General features: G+C 48.8%; 1 protein-coding gene and 1 long non-coding RNA gene across 5 annotated transcripts in view; both read right to left on the bottom strand.

Annotated features, from left to right (window-relative positions):
* LOC105472429 (zinc finger protein 652) overlaps positions 1-1,578 on the bottom strand; it is a 73,327-nt gene extending 71,749 nt beyond the window's left edge. For 2 of the 4 annotated variants that reach the window (XR_011615771.1, XM_071082982.1), the window contains exon 1: positions 1,364-1,576. The gene's annotated coding sequence lies outside the window, so the exon portion shown is untranslated. Of the gene's footprint in view, positions 1-1,363 lie in introns of all 4 variants that reach the window. The other 2 variants (XM_071082980.1, XM_071082979.1) reach the window with 1 other exon arrangement.
* Positions 1,579-4,386: 2,808 nt separating this feature from the next.
* The window catches only part of LOC139359618 (uncharacterized), a 31,363-nt gene continuing 18,863 nt past the window's right edge, over positions 4,387-16,886 (bottom strand). The window contains exon 3 of the long non-coding RNA XR_011615770.1: positions 4,387-5,115. This is a non-coding gene — a long non-coding RNA (uncharacterized lncRNA). The remainder of the gene's footprint in view (positions 5,116-16,886) is intronic.

Genomic DNA, 16,886 nt, shown 5'->3' with positions numbered 1-16,886 from the left:
AAACAACCAAGCTGCCTGCCACCACTGATAATCAGTGGCAAGCCCCACCCACAAAACAGCCCCACTCGGCAACATCACCTGTATTCAGCTCAGACACCACACATCCCAGCAACAGCAGCTCCTCAATCCCTAAGCACACACATGTTGTCAACAAAGCATGTGCTAGTTGCCATTCCCAGAACAATACGGGCCTGGCCATCCTCTGGAAAAAAAAAAAAATCCCATTCTTTCTTGAATACTACCCTACTAATACACTATGCCTTCATCATAGATCCCAAACATTACAACAAAATAGGAGAAACTTGCACATACCATATCTAATTAACTGGGAAAAAAGCATCACTCAGGTGTTCCTGAGGGTCCACGGGAGATGCACGTAAGGGAAACATTATGATAATGATGCTTGAACACGGGGACAATCTGGGGGCAAAGGCAGACTCACGCAGGAACACCCCGAGAACGTGGATGTGGAAAGCACCCTTCTCCAAAGGCACAAGCACATTCCTTTGATTGGCACAAGCCATTTCTGACAATGGATCCCGGTGACAGGGGCTGCTCAGCAATCAGGAAGTGAGTGTATGAGTGTATCTGCGTGTTGTGGGGGAGGGATGCTCTAGTTGTGATCAAAGCTGGACCTTTTCAGAGAAGGTCTCGAATCCTGAAGACAGACTTCGAGGTGAGGCAGGGGCATTTATCATTTCTACTGGAGACATCCCTCGACAATGAACATGTTACGTGGAGATGTAACGGGGGTGTCACTACCTTTGGTGTCTCCGAGCTAAGAATCTTCAGCAGAGTCTGATTGGAGGGGAGGAGGAGGTGGGGGTGGAGAAAGGTCTGCATTACCCACTGGTGTGAGCGTGGGGCGGCCGGTGGCGGGTGTACATCAGACGCATTTTATCTGCTAGCGGCACAATACTCCCGGGGGTTGGAGGTTTAGGCGCAACCGCAGGGCGGGGGAGGTAGTGGGTGCAAGCCACCAGCTGCAGGGTAGGAGAACGCTCGCAGGAGGACCGGTGCAAATCTCCCCTCGGCCAGCTAACCCGTGCCGCCCCAGCCTCCCCTCAGGCCTCGGGGCGAGCGGACCCGCTGCAAAACTGCAGCCAAGCCCGGGTCCGGGAGGGAGGGGGCGAAAGGGCAGGAGCTGGGCACCCTCAGCACAAGCTGGCTGCCCGAGGAGCTCAGCGCCCGGGGCCTCCCAGCCGGATGGAGGCTGCTCCGGCCTAGCGCACGCAGCTGCCTCGGCGAAGGGTTACGCCGGCCCCCGGAGCCCGGGCCGGCCCGGCGGGCGGCGGAGAGGAAGGGCTGCCGGGGGCGCCGCTGCGACGGTGGCGAGTGCGTGGGGGAAGGGGCCCTTACTCACCCGGGCCGGCCGCCTCCGCCTCCGCCGCCCCGGCCGCCGCCTCGGCGGTCCATCCTTGCGGCGGGGGCCTGCAGCCGCGCCGCTCGAGTCACAACCGCCGGCTGGGCCGGCCCCTCCCCCCTGCCCAACGTCTGTCCTCAGGGCCGCTCCTCAAGACCCGGCCTCGGCCGCTGCCGCTGCCGCCGCCGCCGCCGCAGCGCTACGTGGCCGCCGCTCCGACGTCTCGCGACTCCCTTCCCAGCGCGCGAGGGCGAGCGGGGCCGGCGGGGCGGGCAGCACGGGGCGGGCGGCAGGGGAGGGGGTGTGCGTGTGTGGATGTGTGTGCCGGAGGGGGCAGGGGAGGGAGGCGAGCGGCTGCGAGGGCGCGCGCGCGCGCCCGCGGCCCCTTCCCTCGCCGGCCCCCCCGCCCAACAGGGATCCCGACACCTCCCTCCGCCCGCCCCCTCGGCATCCCGGCCGCTGGGAGCGGCGGCGCGCATGCGCAGCCCTCGGGCCGGCCCGGGCGCACCTTTTCTGCCTCCTGCCACATTGTGAGCGCTCCGCCGCCCAGATAACCGCCGGCTCCCCGCGCCACCCCCGCCCTTTCCCACTCCGCCCACTCCCGGCGCCCAGGTAAAGGCGAGAGGTGCGCATGCGCGGCGCTCTCCGTGGGTCGGGGGGCGTGGTTGCTGAAAGGAAGCCAAAGCGAACAGTTCGGGGGGTTGTAGCAGGGGCTACTGTGGGATTCCACAAAATAGGCGCGCATTAGGATGGGGGAAGGTAAAGTGAAGAAAGGGGCCAAAGTAGAAAAGTGGGTCGATGTGAGATTTGGAAGTAAAAGAGACTTTGACTAAAAATTTAACGACTGCTGACCTCCTTGTTCCTGAAGGGCAGTGGGAGTGACAGGGGACAGAAATCAGCTCGGCAGCATGCAAGCAGTAGTGGTCATTCGCCATATGAATGGTACCGCTAAAAACTGGAACAGTTTCAAGATTGCCAGGGTGCTCAGAAAAACAGATTTAGAGCCTCGCCTGTCCTGTGGCCAGGAATAGGGAAGGGGATGTGTGTGCTTGAGACCTACAGCTGCTGCGGTAAAGGAAGCCTCCATTGTATTACAGTATTATGACTAATTAGCTATTAATCATTAATATACTAAATGATACTATTAGCTAACAAGGTAGCATTTATCCGAGTTCAGAGCTGAGAGAGTGTCCGTAATTGAAAGTGTTTAGGGTACAGGGAGAGGAAATGTACCTGGCAAGGTGAAGGTCTGTGATGGAAAAGACCCAAGACAGCAACTCTGAGGTCAGGGTTCCCTTTCCCACCGTAAACCAAACTTCCCTGAAGTTGTCCAAATCCTATCTTTTTTTTTTTTTTTTTTTTGAGACGGAGTCTCGCTCTGTCACCCAGGCTGGAGTGCAGTGGCTGGATCTCAGCTCACTGCAAGCTCCGCCTCCCGGGTTCACGCCATTCTCCTGCCTCAGCCTCCCGAGTAGCTGGGACTACAGGTGCCCGCCACCTCGCCCGGCTAAGTTTTTGTATTTTTAGTAGAGACGGGGTTTCACTGTGTTAGCCAGGATGGTCTCGATCTCCTGACCTCGTGATCCGCCCGTCTCGGCCTCCCAAAGTGCTGGGATTACAGGCTTGAGCCACCGTGCCCGGCCTCCAAATCCTATCTTAATTGGAACTCCTTCCATTATTAAAAGCACACTTAACTAATGTTCTTGTGCTAAGGCTGACCCCAATAGCACATAAACATTTTCTTTTTCTTTTTTTTTTCTTTCTTATTTGAGACAGGGTCTCATTCTGTCACCGAGGCTGGAGCGCAGTAGCATGATCACAGCTCACTGCAGCCTCCTCCTCCCACGCTCACATGAGCCTCCCATCTCAGCCTCTGGAGTAGCTGGGACTACAGAAGTGTGCTGCCTCACCTGGATAATTTTTAAATTTTTGTAGAGACAAGGTCTCCCTATGTTCCCCAGGTTGGTCTCAAACTCTTGGGTTCAAGCAATCCTCCCACGCCAGCCTCTCAAAGTAATGGGATTACAGGTGTGAGCCACCGTACCTAGCTGACATTTTCAATACACATGCAGCTACTTTTCCCTAAAATAGCACTGCTATGGTTTGAATGTGTCCCCCAAAGTTGACATGTTGGAAACTTAATAATCCCAATGCAAAAGTGTTGGAAGCTGGGGCCTAATAAGAGGTTATTAGGTCATGAGGGCTCTGCCCTCATGAATGGATTAATATCATAAACAGTGGGTTAGTTATCTCCAGGCCGGGCGCAGTGGCTCATGCCTGTAATCCCAGCACTTTGGGAGGCCAAGGCAGGTGGATCACTTGAAGCCAGGGGTTTGAGACCAGCCTGGCCAACACGGTGAAACCCATCTCTACTAAAAATACAAAAAAAAATTAGCTGGGTGTGGTGGCATGCACCTGTTATTCTAGCTACTCAGGAGGCTGAGGCATGAGAATCGCTTGAACCTGGAAGGCGGAGGTTGCAGTGAGCTGAGATCGCGCCATTGCACTCCAGCCTGGGTGACAGAGTGAGGCTCTGTCTCAAAAAATAATAATTAATTAATTAATTTAAAAAATAAACAGTGGGTTTGTTATCTCAAAAGTGGGCCTGTTATAAAATCAAGTTTGGACCCCTTTGCTCTGTTGCTCTCTCATGCACTCTTTTGCCTTCCTGCCTTCTGCTAGGGGATGATGCGTCAAGAAGACCCGCACCAGATGTGGGTACCTTGATATTGGATTTCCCAGCCTCCAGAACTGTAAGAAATAAATTTCTATTCTCTTTAAATTACCCAGTCTGTGGTATTCTGTTACAGCAACACAAAATAGACTGCAACAAGCACCCCACTCCCGTGACCCAAAATCCTGAAGAGAGTAAGATGACCTGAATCTGGGACAAGGTTAGGGAAAAGATTGAAACTTTCTAAGCAAAGGGGTCCAAGAGCTGACTCTGTCCTTGACCCCTTCCCAGAATAGATGCTTGACTTTTATTACATTTGGTCTCTGGACTCCAGGGATAATTTTGGCAACTTTGGGTCATGTTTTTCAATAATGAGTTTTTTTTCAGTGAATAAACACTAAAAACGATACCATATTTCAGCAGGTAGAGAGAAAATCTTCAGGTCGAACAGGAGGAAATAAGCAGAAGTAATAAAAGGAGAGATAGATTCAATGTGAGAAAGAACATGGTATCCATAGGGGCTGGTGAGCCTGGGACATCTCAGTGAGATCAATGTCTTGCTTTGCCTTCTTAGACATTTGATCCATTCCCCACCCTCTGCTAGTCAGAGCTATCCAGCTTGGAAGAGGGTGTGCAGAGTGATGGCTAATGAATGAGGTGACTTTCCCAGTGTCTGTGACTCTTCAACTCTCTGAAGGGTTCCTAGTAACTAGGTATGGTTTTTGCAGGGAGGTTATGTCCATTATCTCTTTTTCTTTTTCTTTTTTGATGAAGTCTTGCTCTTGTTGTCCAGGCTGGAGTGGCGCTATCTCAGCCCACTGAAACCTCTGCCTCCTGGGTTCAAGTGATTCTCCTGCCTCAGGCTCCCAAGTAGCTGAGATTACAGATGTGCACCACCACGCCCAGCTAATTTTTGTATTTTTAGCACAGACGGGGTTTCACCATGTTGGCCAGGCTGGTCTTGAACTCCTGACCTCAGGCAATCCACCCGCATCAGCCTCCCAAAGTGCTGGGGTTACAGGCATGAGCCACCGCGTCCGGACTTATGTCCATTGTCTTATCAGACCTTCCAACAACCCTGCAAGGCAGACAGGACAGGTATTATTCCCAATGAAGGAAATTCAGGCCAAGGAATGTTTAATGGCTCAAGCAAAGTCACCCAGCTCAGTAAACAGTGGAGCAGAGCCAAAGCAGGCCCCAGCCTCCCTGACTCCCAGCCTGCTGGTCTTTCAGAGGCTTTGACAGGCCCACTCTGAGAATCCGCCATTTATTCCCATGGAGTGAAAACAGGTGCCCTTAGCATGTGATGGAGAATAATTCTAACATTCAGTTCTCCTTCTCCATCTCCTTTATTCAATGTTTTTTCCTTCTTCTTTCTTTCTCTCCCCAGAAGCCTGGGACTTGCCTCTGTGATCTGGTGCTTTGGAGGACCTTGGGCCTCAGGGATAGCAAGGTCCCTTTCTGGAGATTTCAGTTTCTCTGCCCGCCCTCCTTTACCTCTTTCTCCTCACACATCTGTCCCAGGTAGAGGGTGAGGGCTGCCAAGCAATGTTACCACTTGACAGACCACAAGAGGGCTAGTTCCAGTGCCTCCCTTGTTCAGCTGCTGACACTGCAGCTTGGCAGTCATTGAAGGCAACATTTAGCTCCCACATCTGACCTGATTGGAAGATCAGGCTTCTGTCATCCTGGTTTCCTGGCCTTGGATAGTTCTTCACTAACTTTTAAGGCAGTGGGCAGAAAGCAGCAGAACCCTGTTTTTTCTTTTTTGGGTTTTTTTGTTTTGTTTTGTTTTTTGAGACAGGGTCTCCCTCTGTCACCCATGCTGGAGTGCAGAGGCGCCATCATAACTCACTGCAGCCTTGACCTCCTGGGCTCAAGCAATCTTCCCACCTCAGCCTCCTGAGTAGCTGGGGACCACAGGTGCTTGCCACTGCACCTAACTAATTTTTGTATTTTTTCGTAGAGATGGGGTTTTGCCTTGTTGCCCATGCTGGTTTTGAACTCCAGAACTCAAGCAATCCGCTGGCCTCAGCCTCCCAAAGTGCTGGGATTATAGGTGCGAGCCACTGAGCCTGGCCAGAACCTGTTTTTTTGTTTTGTTTTTGTTTTTGTTTTGTTTTGTTTTGAGGTGGAGTTTTGCTCTTGCTGCCCAGGCTGGAGTGCAATGGCATGATCTCAGCTCACCGCAACCTCTGCCTCCTGGGTTCAAGCGATTCTCCTGCCTCAGCCTCCCGACCAGCTGGGATTACAGGCATGCGCCACCATGCCTGGCTAATTTTGTATTTTTAGTAGAGACGGGGTTTCACCATGTAGGTCAGGCTGGTCTCGAACTCCCAACCTCAAGTGATCCGCCCACTTTGGCCTCCCCAAATGCTGGGATTGTAGACATGAGCCACCACGCCCAGCCCAGAACCTGTTTTTTAATTTAAAATTCTTATTTAAAAGTTCTGTACATTTTGAGAATTCTTAAAACCTTCACGCATTTAATTTAAACAGCAGCAGAGATATCTGGTTCCTGGTAAAGTGAACAGGATGTCTTGATACAAGCTCCCTGCTCACTGCATTTCCTCACCTCCTAAATTCCTAGGGATGTACCTCCAGTGAATAATAGTTTTTACCACCTGTACATATACAGGGTCAGTGGCCATGGCTCCTCGCTTGCCCATTAACTAATATCACATCCTACAGCACCAGACTTAGAGCCAGAGCCCTGGTCATGGCCTCCTAGGTTCTCATACTTGACCTTTACTCAATCATTTCACCATTTAGGCTTTATAAAAAGGGAAGACTGGTCAGGTGCGGAGGCTCATGCCTGTAATCCCAGCACTTTGGAAGGCCGAGGCGGGTGAATGACCTGAGGTCAGGAGTTTGAGACCAGCCTGGCCAACATGGTGAAACCCTGTCTCTACTAAAAATACAAAAATTAGCCAGGCGTGGTGGCATGCGCCTGTAGTCCCAGCTACTCTGAGGCAGCTGAGGCAGGAGAATCGCTTGAACCTGGGAGACGGAGGTTGCAGTGAGCCGAGATCATGCCACTGCACTCCAGCCTGGGTGACACAGTGAAACTCCATCTCAAATGAATAAATAAATAAATAAATAAATATGGGGGAGTTATATGGCTATTAGGGTCCTCCAGATCTGATACCCAGGATTGTAACCTAAAGACTTGAATATGTTCATTAATATATTGCAATTTCATTCCTTTCCTAAGAATTACTATCCAAAGATCATGCCTAAGCCCTTCCTACAAGAAACTGCCCCTTTTACAGAATGAATAAAGTTGTCCTAGATTCCCGTTTTTTCCTCACTTTTTCTCATATCTCTAAGTGACAGTATCCAGAGACGGCTCAGAACGCTGGAGTTTTGGTTTTTTGTCATAGGGCTTGTGTGTATATACGCATGCACGCACAAGTGTATGTATATGTTCATTCTTAAAGGGATATGGGTCATGGGCACCTTCACTCTGTGGCCCCCCACCTCCCACCAGCCCTACTTGAATTTTAGTAAATAGTAAAATAAATGCCAGGACCAGGCACAGTGGCTCACTCCTGTAATTTCAGCACTTTGGGAGGCCAAGGTGGGTGGATCACCTGAGGTCAGGAGTTCGAGAGCAGCCTGGCCAACATGGCAAAACCCCATCTCTACTAAAAATACAAAAATTAGCCGGGTGTGGTGGCACACACCTGTAATCCCAGCTACTTGGGTGGCTGAGGCAGGAGAATCGCTTGAACCCGAGAGACGATGTTGCAGTAAGCCAAGGTTGTATCACTGCACTCCAGCCTGGGCGACAGAGCAAGATGCCATCTCAAATAAATAAATAAATAAATAAATAAATAGAAAGAAAGAAAAAAAGAAAGAAACCCCATTTCTACTAAAAATACAAAAAAATTAGCCAGGCCTGGTGGCAGGCACCTGTAATCTCAGCTACTTCAGGAGGCTGAGACAGGAGAATCGCTTGAACCTGGGAGGCCCTTGCAGTGAGCTGAGATTATGCCACTGTACTCCAGCCTGGGCAAAAAGAGTGAAACTCCGCCTCAATAAAAATAAATAAATAAATAAATAAAATAAAATAAAATAAAATAAAATAAAATGTCAGGATGCCTGGAAGAACAAAAGAGTATGTACTAAGAGGCCAGATATGTAAGTGCAGCTGTAGTGATAAGGAAGCCACTGGGATAGCCAATGTCACATAGGTCTAAAGTTTGGTTTTAGCTAGAGTTTTCTTCTACCCTAATACCGCCCCCATGTCCTCAAAGCGAGCATTGCAGCAATCCTGGACTGCAGCCAGAAGCTCTGGTCTCTGTACATCAGCTTCTCCATTTGAAACATCTCAGAATTTGAATTTTGACTACTCTGGTGTTAACATCAAAACGCATTTTATGGGCTGGGCGTGGTGGCTCACACCTGTAATCCAGCACTTTGGGAGGCCAAGGCAGGCAGATCACGAGGTCAGGAGATCGAGACCATCCTGGCCCACGCGGTGAAACCCTGTCTCTACTAAAAATACAAAAAATTAGCCAGCGTGGTGGCGGGCGCCTGTAGTCCCAGCTACTCAGGAGGCTGAGGCAGGAGAATCAATTGAACCCGGGAGGTGGAGGTTGCAGTGAGCTGAGATCTGGCCACTGCACTACAGCCTGGGCGAGAGAGTGAGACTCCATCTCAAAACAAACAAACAAACAAAAAGCCTACAAAAAAAATGCATTTTATAGTGTTAGAAAAACATATTTATGTGGCAATTTCTACACATCTTTCTTCTGCATTGCTTCATTTAATCCTTCTCTCAATCCTGAGAAGGAAGGACAGAAAATGTTGTTCCCACTGTTTTCCACTGTTCGGTTTTGGTTTGTTTCCTTTCTTTTTTTTTTTTTTTTTTCTTTGAGACAGGGTCTTGCTCTGTCACTCAAGCTGGAATGCAGTGGCATGATCGTAGCTCACTGTAGCCTTGACCTCTTGGGCTCAGGTGATCCCACCTCAGCCTCCCAAGTAGCTGGGACTACAGGCACATACCACCATGTCTGGCTAATTCTTTTCATTTTTAGTATAGGCGAGGTCTCACTATGTGACCAGGCTGGTCTCCAACTCCTGAGCTGAAGCTATCCTCCTGCCTCAGCCTCCCAAAGTGCTGGGAGATCTGGCCCCTGTTTTGTTTTTGTTTTTGTTTTAATGAGATGGCATCTCATTCTGTTGCCCAGACTGGAGTCCTGTGACACGATCACAGCTCACTGCAGCCTCGACCTCCCCAGGCTCAGGTGATCCTCCCACTTCAATTTTTTTTTTTTTAAATATTTTAGTAGAGACAGAGTTTTGCCATGTCGCCCAAGCTGGTCTCGAATTCCTGGGCTCAAGGGATCTGCCTGCCTCAGCCTCCCAAAGTGCTAGGATTACAGGCAGGAGTGATCCACTGCACCTGGCCCCTTGCTGTGTTTTGTTTTGTTTTTAACAGCAAATAAAAATGCAGTCTGGATTTTAAGGGCCACGCAGCAAGAACTAAAACGTGGGTCTCCAAGGTCCAAGTCCAACACTTCTCTATGACACCCTACTGCAGCCCTTTGCTGGATACCATACAAAGCAAACTGAGCAGATGTGGTCTCTGCCCTCTGAAAGTTTGGACTCAAGTGGACAGCCACGATTCTGGCAAACATAAAAGGACAAAGTGATGTAGTGTCAACTCACATACGCAATAAATGAGTTAAATAGATAAGGAAAGGCATGTTTACCTGGTCTACTGATATTTTTAAAATTCCAGTTGAGTAGAGAGCAATGTTAATAAGACTAAGGTTCTGGGCCAGTCCCATTTCTGCCTACTTGCTTTGCACCTGGAAAAATATTTGTAACTGCATGCAAACTCTTTCCCCTCCTCGTCTTCAACAATCTGTAAACTTTCCCTGAGCAGCTACCAAGTGTAACACAAAGTGGGAATGAAGGACCATTAAGAAATCATCTCTGTGCCATACGCGGTGGCTCACACCTATAATCCCAGCACTTTGGGAGGCCAAGGCGGGTAGATCACCTGAGCTCGGAAGTTCGAGGCCAACCTGGTCAACATGGTGAAACCCCCGTCTCTACGAAAAACAAAACAAAGCAAAAAACTAGCTGGGTGTGGTGGCATGCACCTGTAGTCCCAGCTCCTCAGGAGGCTGAGGCAGAAGAATCGCTTGAACCCAGGAGGCAGAGGTTGCAGTGAGCTGAGATTATGCTATTGCACTCCAGCCTTGGAAACAAAAGCGAAACTCCATCTAAAAAAAAAAAGGCCGGGCGCGGTGGCTCAAGCCTGTAATCCCAGCACTTTGGGAGGCCGAGACGGGCGGATCACGAGGTCAGGAGATCGAGACCATCCTGGCTAACATGGTGAAACCCCATCTCTACTAAAAAATACAAAAAACTAGCCGGGCGAGGTGGCGGGCGCCTGTAGTCCCAGCTACTCGGGAGGCTGAGGCAGGAGAATGGCGTAAACCCGGGAGGCGGAGCTTGCAGTGAGCCGAGATCGCGCCACTGCACTCCAGCCTGGGTGACAGAGCCAGACTCCGTCTCAAAAAAAAAAAAAAAAAAAAAAAAAAAAAAATTCATCTGTGCCCTCGAGCAACTTCTTTAACCATTTGCCTAATTCCAACCACTGGGATGAAAATGTATATCCTGTATATACCATCTCTACTGCTGGAAAAAAGGACACGTCAACTGAATACCCATCCTATTTTTAGAGGGCCTGAGATTCATCCTTATCCATGCAGGACAGTTGAGTAGGACAATGAAGAGGTGGACTTCTGAATTTTGGAGAAATTGGTCTTATCCTAGAGAAGTGAGGCCACCACCCACCTGCAATAGCTTCGCTTCCTGGATCCCTAAGCAAAGGTAGAAGGGAACCCTGGGGTTAGGTAGTGTGGGCAAAGACCAGCAGCCAGAGAATTCCCTATCCTCCTATCTCAGAGCAGACTGTTGCAGCCCTCAATTCATCCTTTGGGGGTTCTGCCTCAGGCTCTGTCTCCAGTAGAGTGATCTAAGGATCTAAGGCAGCGAGGCCGAATGGTGTTTGAGTCTTTAAAGAGACTCACAAATCCTTTTAAGCAGCAAGCTTAATTGTTGTCTGTAATTGATGTGACATATGCCCCAGAGGCACGCACTGAGGTTCAATTGAGATGGTTTTTTTAAAAAAAATTGGAATTAATTAATTAAAGAAGGCAGCTGCACGGGCCTGGTAGTTGGTGCCAAGCTCTGTAACCCTAAACCAGCCAACCAACCCAACTGGCCTCACCACCTGAGGAACAATCCCTGCAGCTCTCATGGAGATGAGATGGGATAGAAGTGCTGGGAAACAGTGCAGGGAAGGGGGCTTGCAAGGGGGAATGGCGGGGCTCAAGGGACCCACTCTTCACTTTCATGATCCCCCAAAGACTTAGCTCGTGAGAACTGTTTGGGGGGAGTAGGTAACTGGGGAAAGGGGATGGGAAATTCAAATGGAAGTATGTGAGGGGCAGGTGAGATTTTGGGGGAGGGGAAGCCACGGGGCTGGAATGGAAGGGGAAGGGGTTGGCAGGTGTGAGAACGATAAAGCAGCTCAGGTAGGAAACGGCAGGATCCGGGGGTGGAGAGACCTATGGGCGGAGCTCAGAGGAGGTGGAGCCTGGGTGTGGGGGCGGTAACATGGTGCCTGAGGCCTCAGCACTCAGAGGAGGTGTTAATTAAACCCCTTACCTGAGGTCGTTAACAAAGCTGTGGCAGCTTTTCCTAGGAGTTGGGTTAATAACAATAATAATAACAATTAACGATAATGAGACCTTATCTGGAGAAAGTTGTTCCTAGAGATTGTAGGCATTAACTCATTAATTCCCCTGGCCCCTGAGGGCCACCTTTTCCTAAAAAGCAAATGATGCAAGCAGACACAGACAATTCTTGTGCACCTGAGGACAGAACTGGTGTCCTGTGGCCAGTCCACTAGGCCTGCTGCCCTTGGCTGGCTGGGTTAGTTCATTTACACAGGAATAACATCCGGAGTTCCATTAGGGCATCATAAACTGTTTTAATTTTTTGCATTATCTAAAGATGCCTACACAACTTTGATGTTGAAAACTCGGCCAGGAGCGGTAGCTCATCCCTATAATCTCAGCACTTTGGGAAGCCAAGGTGGATGGATCACTTGAGGCCAGGAGTTCGAGACCAGCCTGGCCAACATGATGAAACCCCGTCTCTACTAAAAATACAAAAATTAGCCAGGTGTGGTGGTTCACGCCTGTAGTCCCAGCTACTCAGGAGGCTGAGGCACGAGAATCGAGAATCGCTTGAACCTGGAAGGTTCAGCGTGAGTGACTACTCCAGCCTGAGTGACAGAGTAAGACTCTGTCTAAAATAAAATAAAAAATAAATAAAGGTACTATACAACGTATACTGTATATTGCTGCCTTTGATATTTGACTGGAATAATGATGATGACTTTCTCATCTACCAGATGTGAATACAAAGTCTGTCTTTGGATTGGTGCATATACAATAATTTGTAGTAATTGCTGCTATGTTTAACTCTGCAAGGCCAGACACAATTGGCACTAAGGTTTGCTCAAGGCTTTTGGAGCAACCTCTATCCCATGTGATTCCCCCAATCTAAGAAAACCCGTTTTTTCACTCCCCTCAAGCCTTTGCTCTAAATTTCCCTTCTTGGTCCGCCTGGGCAGATGCCTGAAGTCTTGCCCCATCTCTAGCGGAGGCTCAGCCAATTAGGGCCCCGCCATACAGTATCAGGGGCATTTCCAGGCCATTCTTCACTGCAGCATATTGTTCAGGCTGGTGCTCTCAGATGGGGCTTGAGTTGAGTTTCCTTCCTTCCTTCCTTTTTCTTTTCTTTTCTTTCTTTTTTTCTTTTTTTGACAGAGACTCGCTCTGTCACCCAGGCTAGAGTACAGTGGCGCGATCTCGGCTCACTGCAACCTCCGTCTCCCAGATTGAAGCAATTCTCCTGCCTCAGCCTGCCGAGTAGCTGGGACTATAGGCGTGCACCATGGCGACCAGCTAAATTTCGTATTTTTTTTTTTTAGTAGAGTCGGGGTTCCACCATGTTGGCCAGGTTAGTCTTGAACTCCTGACCTCAAGTGAATTTTTAAATTTTCTGTAGGAATGGCAGTCTCACTATGTTCCCCAGGCTGGTCTTGAACTCCTGGGCTCAAGCAATTCTCCCACCTTGGCTTCCCAAAGTGTTGGGATTACAGGCATGAGACCCTGCACCTGGGCAACACCTTTTTTTAAACAACAGCGAAAACAAAACCTTAATGTACTTAAACAGAATGGTGGTCCTTAGGTCATGGGGCGGGGGCATGATGCTGTCCATTAATGAAAGGGCAGGTGAGATCTAGAGCAGGAGCTAAGCCTATCTGAATCTCAGAGCTGGGCAGCAGAAGAATCTATGTTATGAAATAAGAGGGACCAGTCCCCACTCTTCTGACCTTAGGCCCCTCCCCTATTCCTTTAGAATCATAGCCTTTCTTCTCTTACCTGTATTACTACAAAGTCATCTGTAAGAAGGTACTGGAACTTTCAGGGCTTGAATAACAATCTGCCTTATAGGTTGCATCAGAGAACATACAGTAAAGTATTATTTGGTGAAGTTAGGGAATGGAGTGTTCTCGTTAATCAAATAATCTGGTTAACAAAGTAGCACTCAACATTTAATAATATTTGAGATATACTTATACAGGTTGAATACCCCTAACAAAATAATCTGAAATCCAAAACACTTCTGGTTCCAAGCATTTGGATAAGGGATACTCAGCCTGTACTAAAATTATTTGCTGTTTATCTGAAATTCAGATTTAACAAGGTGTTCTGTATTTTGTCTGGAAACCTTACTGATACAGTTTAGATGTCCTCTCCAAATCTCATGTTCAGCTATAATCCCCAGTATTGGAAGTGGAGCCTGATGGGAGGTATTGGGGTCATGGGAGCAGATCCCTCATGGCTTGGTGCTGTCCTCACCATAGTGAGTTCTCTCGATCCGGTTGTTTCAAAGTATGTGGCACCGCTCCCCCCCAACCCCTACCCCCATCAGTCTTGGTCTTACTTTTGCCATGTGACAAGCCTGCTCTCACTTCACCTTCTACAATGAGTAAAAGCTCCCTGAGGCCTCCCTAGAAGAGGAGCAGATGCTGTTGTCTTGCTTCCTGTACAGCCTACAGAACTGTGAACCAATTAAACTCTTTTCTTTATACGTTATCCAGTCTCGGGTACTTCTTTATAGCAATGTAAGAACAGCCTAGTGTCTGGGCACAGTGGCTTATGCCTGCAATCCCAGCACTTTGGGAGGCTGAGGCAAATGGATTGCTTGACCCAGAAGTTCAAGACCAGTCTGGGCAACATGACAAGACCCCGTCTCTACAAAAAAAAAAAAAAAAAAAAAAAAATTAGCCACACCTGGTGGCATGCACCTGTAGTCTAAGCTACTTGGGAGACTGAGGTGCAAGGATCCCTTGAGCCTGGGAGGTGGAGGTTGCAGTGAGCCAAGATTGTGCCACTGTACTCCAGCCTGGATGACAGAACGAGACTCTGTCTCAAAACCAAACCAAACCAAAAACAAACAAACAAACAAACAAACAAAAAAAAACAGAAAGAACAGCCTACGGCCCAGCATGGTGACTCATGCCTGTAATCCCAGCACTCTGGGAGGCTGAGGTGGGTGGATCACCTGAGGTCAGGAGTTCGACACCAACCTGGCCAACATGGTGAAACCCTGTCTCTAAATACAAAAATATATACAAAAAATACAAAAAATTTAGCCAGGTATGGTGGCACATGCCTGCCTGTAATCCCAGCTACTTGGAAGGTTGAGGGCCGAGAATCGCTTGAACCCAGAAGGTGGAGATTGCAGTGAACCGAGATCATGGCACTGTACTCCAGCCTGGGTAACAGAGAGACTCTGTCTCAAAAAAATAATAATAAAATAATAAAAAATAAAATAAAAAAAGAACACCCTAGTACATTTTCTTGCAGGTCCATTGCTAGGAGAACCATATCTACTCCTTGGGAGTTCTCCAGAGGAAATAATCAACAGGAGGGAGAAAGATACTCTGCTAGCTTCAGATTCATTAGTACTAGGAAATGGAGAGACAGGAGGTTTAATGTATTAGGGAAGCAAGGGATCCAGAACCAGGTGCCCACTGACTCAGAAGCACTGGGTGCACTGGTAAGATGTTGCAAAGTCTGGCCGGGCGTGGTGGCTCACGCCTGGAATCCAGCACTTTGGGAGGCCAAGGCGGGTGGATCACAAGGTCAGGAGATCGAGCCCATCCTGGCTAACATGGTGAAACCCGATCTCTACTAAAAACACAAAAAATTAGCTGGGTGTGGTGGCGGGTGCCTGTAGTCCCAGCTACTTGGGAGGCTGAGGCAGTAGAATGGCGTGAACCCAGGAGGCGGAATTGCACCACTGCACTCCAACCTGGGGGCGACAGAGCGAGACTCCGTCTCAAAAAAAAAAAAAAAAAAAAAAGGAAAGAAAAGAAAAAAGATGTTGCAAAGTCTTTGATTGGCCTCCATGTCAAATTAAACAGTTCTTTCAGAGATCTCAGGAAAGAAAGCCTAAAACAAAATATCATCTACTCTTTAATGTTATCCAACACCTAGACAGAATCCCACCGTAAAGTGGGAACAGATGGGCAGCTTCTAGACCTCATTTCTCTATGCCAACAGAGAGGAAGCAGGGTCTGAGCACAGTGCTCATCCCTGTAATCCTACCACTTTAGAAGGCTGAGGCAGGAAGATTGCTTGAGTCCAGGAGTTTGAGAACAGCCTGGGCAACATAGCAAGACCCCATCCCTACAAAAAAAAAAAAAGCCAGCATGGTAGTACACATCTGTAGTACCAGCTAGTCTGGAGGGTGAGGTGGGAAGATCACCTGAGCCTGGGAGATGGAGGCTGTAGTGAGCTGTGATCACACCACTGCACTCTAGCATGGGTGACAAAGTCTGTAGGCTGTAGATGTGTGTATTATTTCTGAGGGCTCTTTGTTTTTTGTTTTTTTTTTTTTTTGAGACAGTTTCGCTCTTGTTGCCTAGGCTGGAGTGCAATGGTGCGATCTCAGCTCACTGCAACCTCCACCTCCCAGGTTCAAGCAATTCTCCTGTCTCAGCCTCCCAAGTAGCTGGGATTACAGGCGCCCACCACCACACCCAGCTAATTTTTTGTATTTTCACCATGTTGGTTAGGGTGGTCTCAAACTCCTGACCTCAGGTGATCCACCTGCTTCCCAAAGTGCTGGGATTACCACCATGAGCAGAACAATGGCCCCCCAAGGATGTCCATATCCTAATCTCTGGAACCTGTGAATATGTTACTTTACATGACAAAAGGGACTTTGCAGATGTGATTAAAGATCTTGAGATGCAGAAATTATCCTGGATTATCTGATGGGACCAGTGTAACCACAAGAGTCCTTAGAAGAGGGAGGCAGGAGCTTCAAAGTATATGACTATGGAAGCAGAGATTAGAGTGATGTGACTGCTGACTTTGAAGGTGGGAGAAGGACAGGAGTCAAGAAATGCGAGCAGCCCTAGAAGGAACACAACCCTGCTGACAGGTTGACTTAAGCCCAGAACTGTAAGGTAATGGATTTGGGTTGTTTTAAGCCACTACATTTATGGTAGTTTATTATAGCGGCTGTAGGAAATAAATTTGGTTCCCCGTTGTTTACAGGGAAGTCTGAACGGCTTTGCAAGGCACTCGAGGGCCTCATGCTATCTGGCCCTTGCCTACCCGCCTGGCTAGCCTGGTCTCTCCACTCACTCCCCCGGGGTTTGCACATGGAACTTCTCCAGCATCCTTAATAGGCCATGCCCTTTCTTACATCGATGCCCTTGCCTGTGCTGTTTCT

Source organism: Macaca nemestrina, chromosome 17 (assembly GCF_043159975.1).
Source record: "Macaca nemestrina isolate mMacNem1 chromosome 17, mMacNem.hap1, whole genome shotgun sequence".
In the NCBI taxonomy this organism is placed as follows: Eukaryota; Metazoa; Chordata; class Mammalia; order Primates; family Cercopithecidae; genus Macaca; species Macaca nemestrina.
Note: the sequence above shows the minus strand (reverse complement) of the source record. Positions and strands in the feature narration are given on the sequence as shown.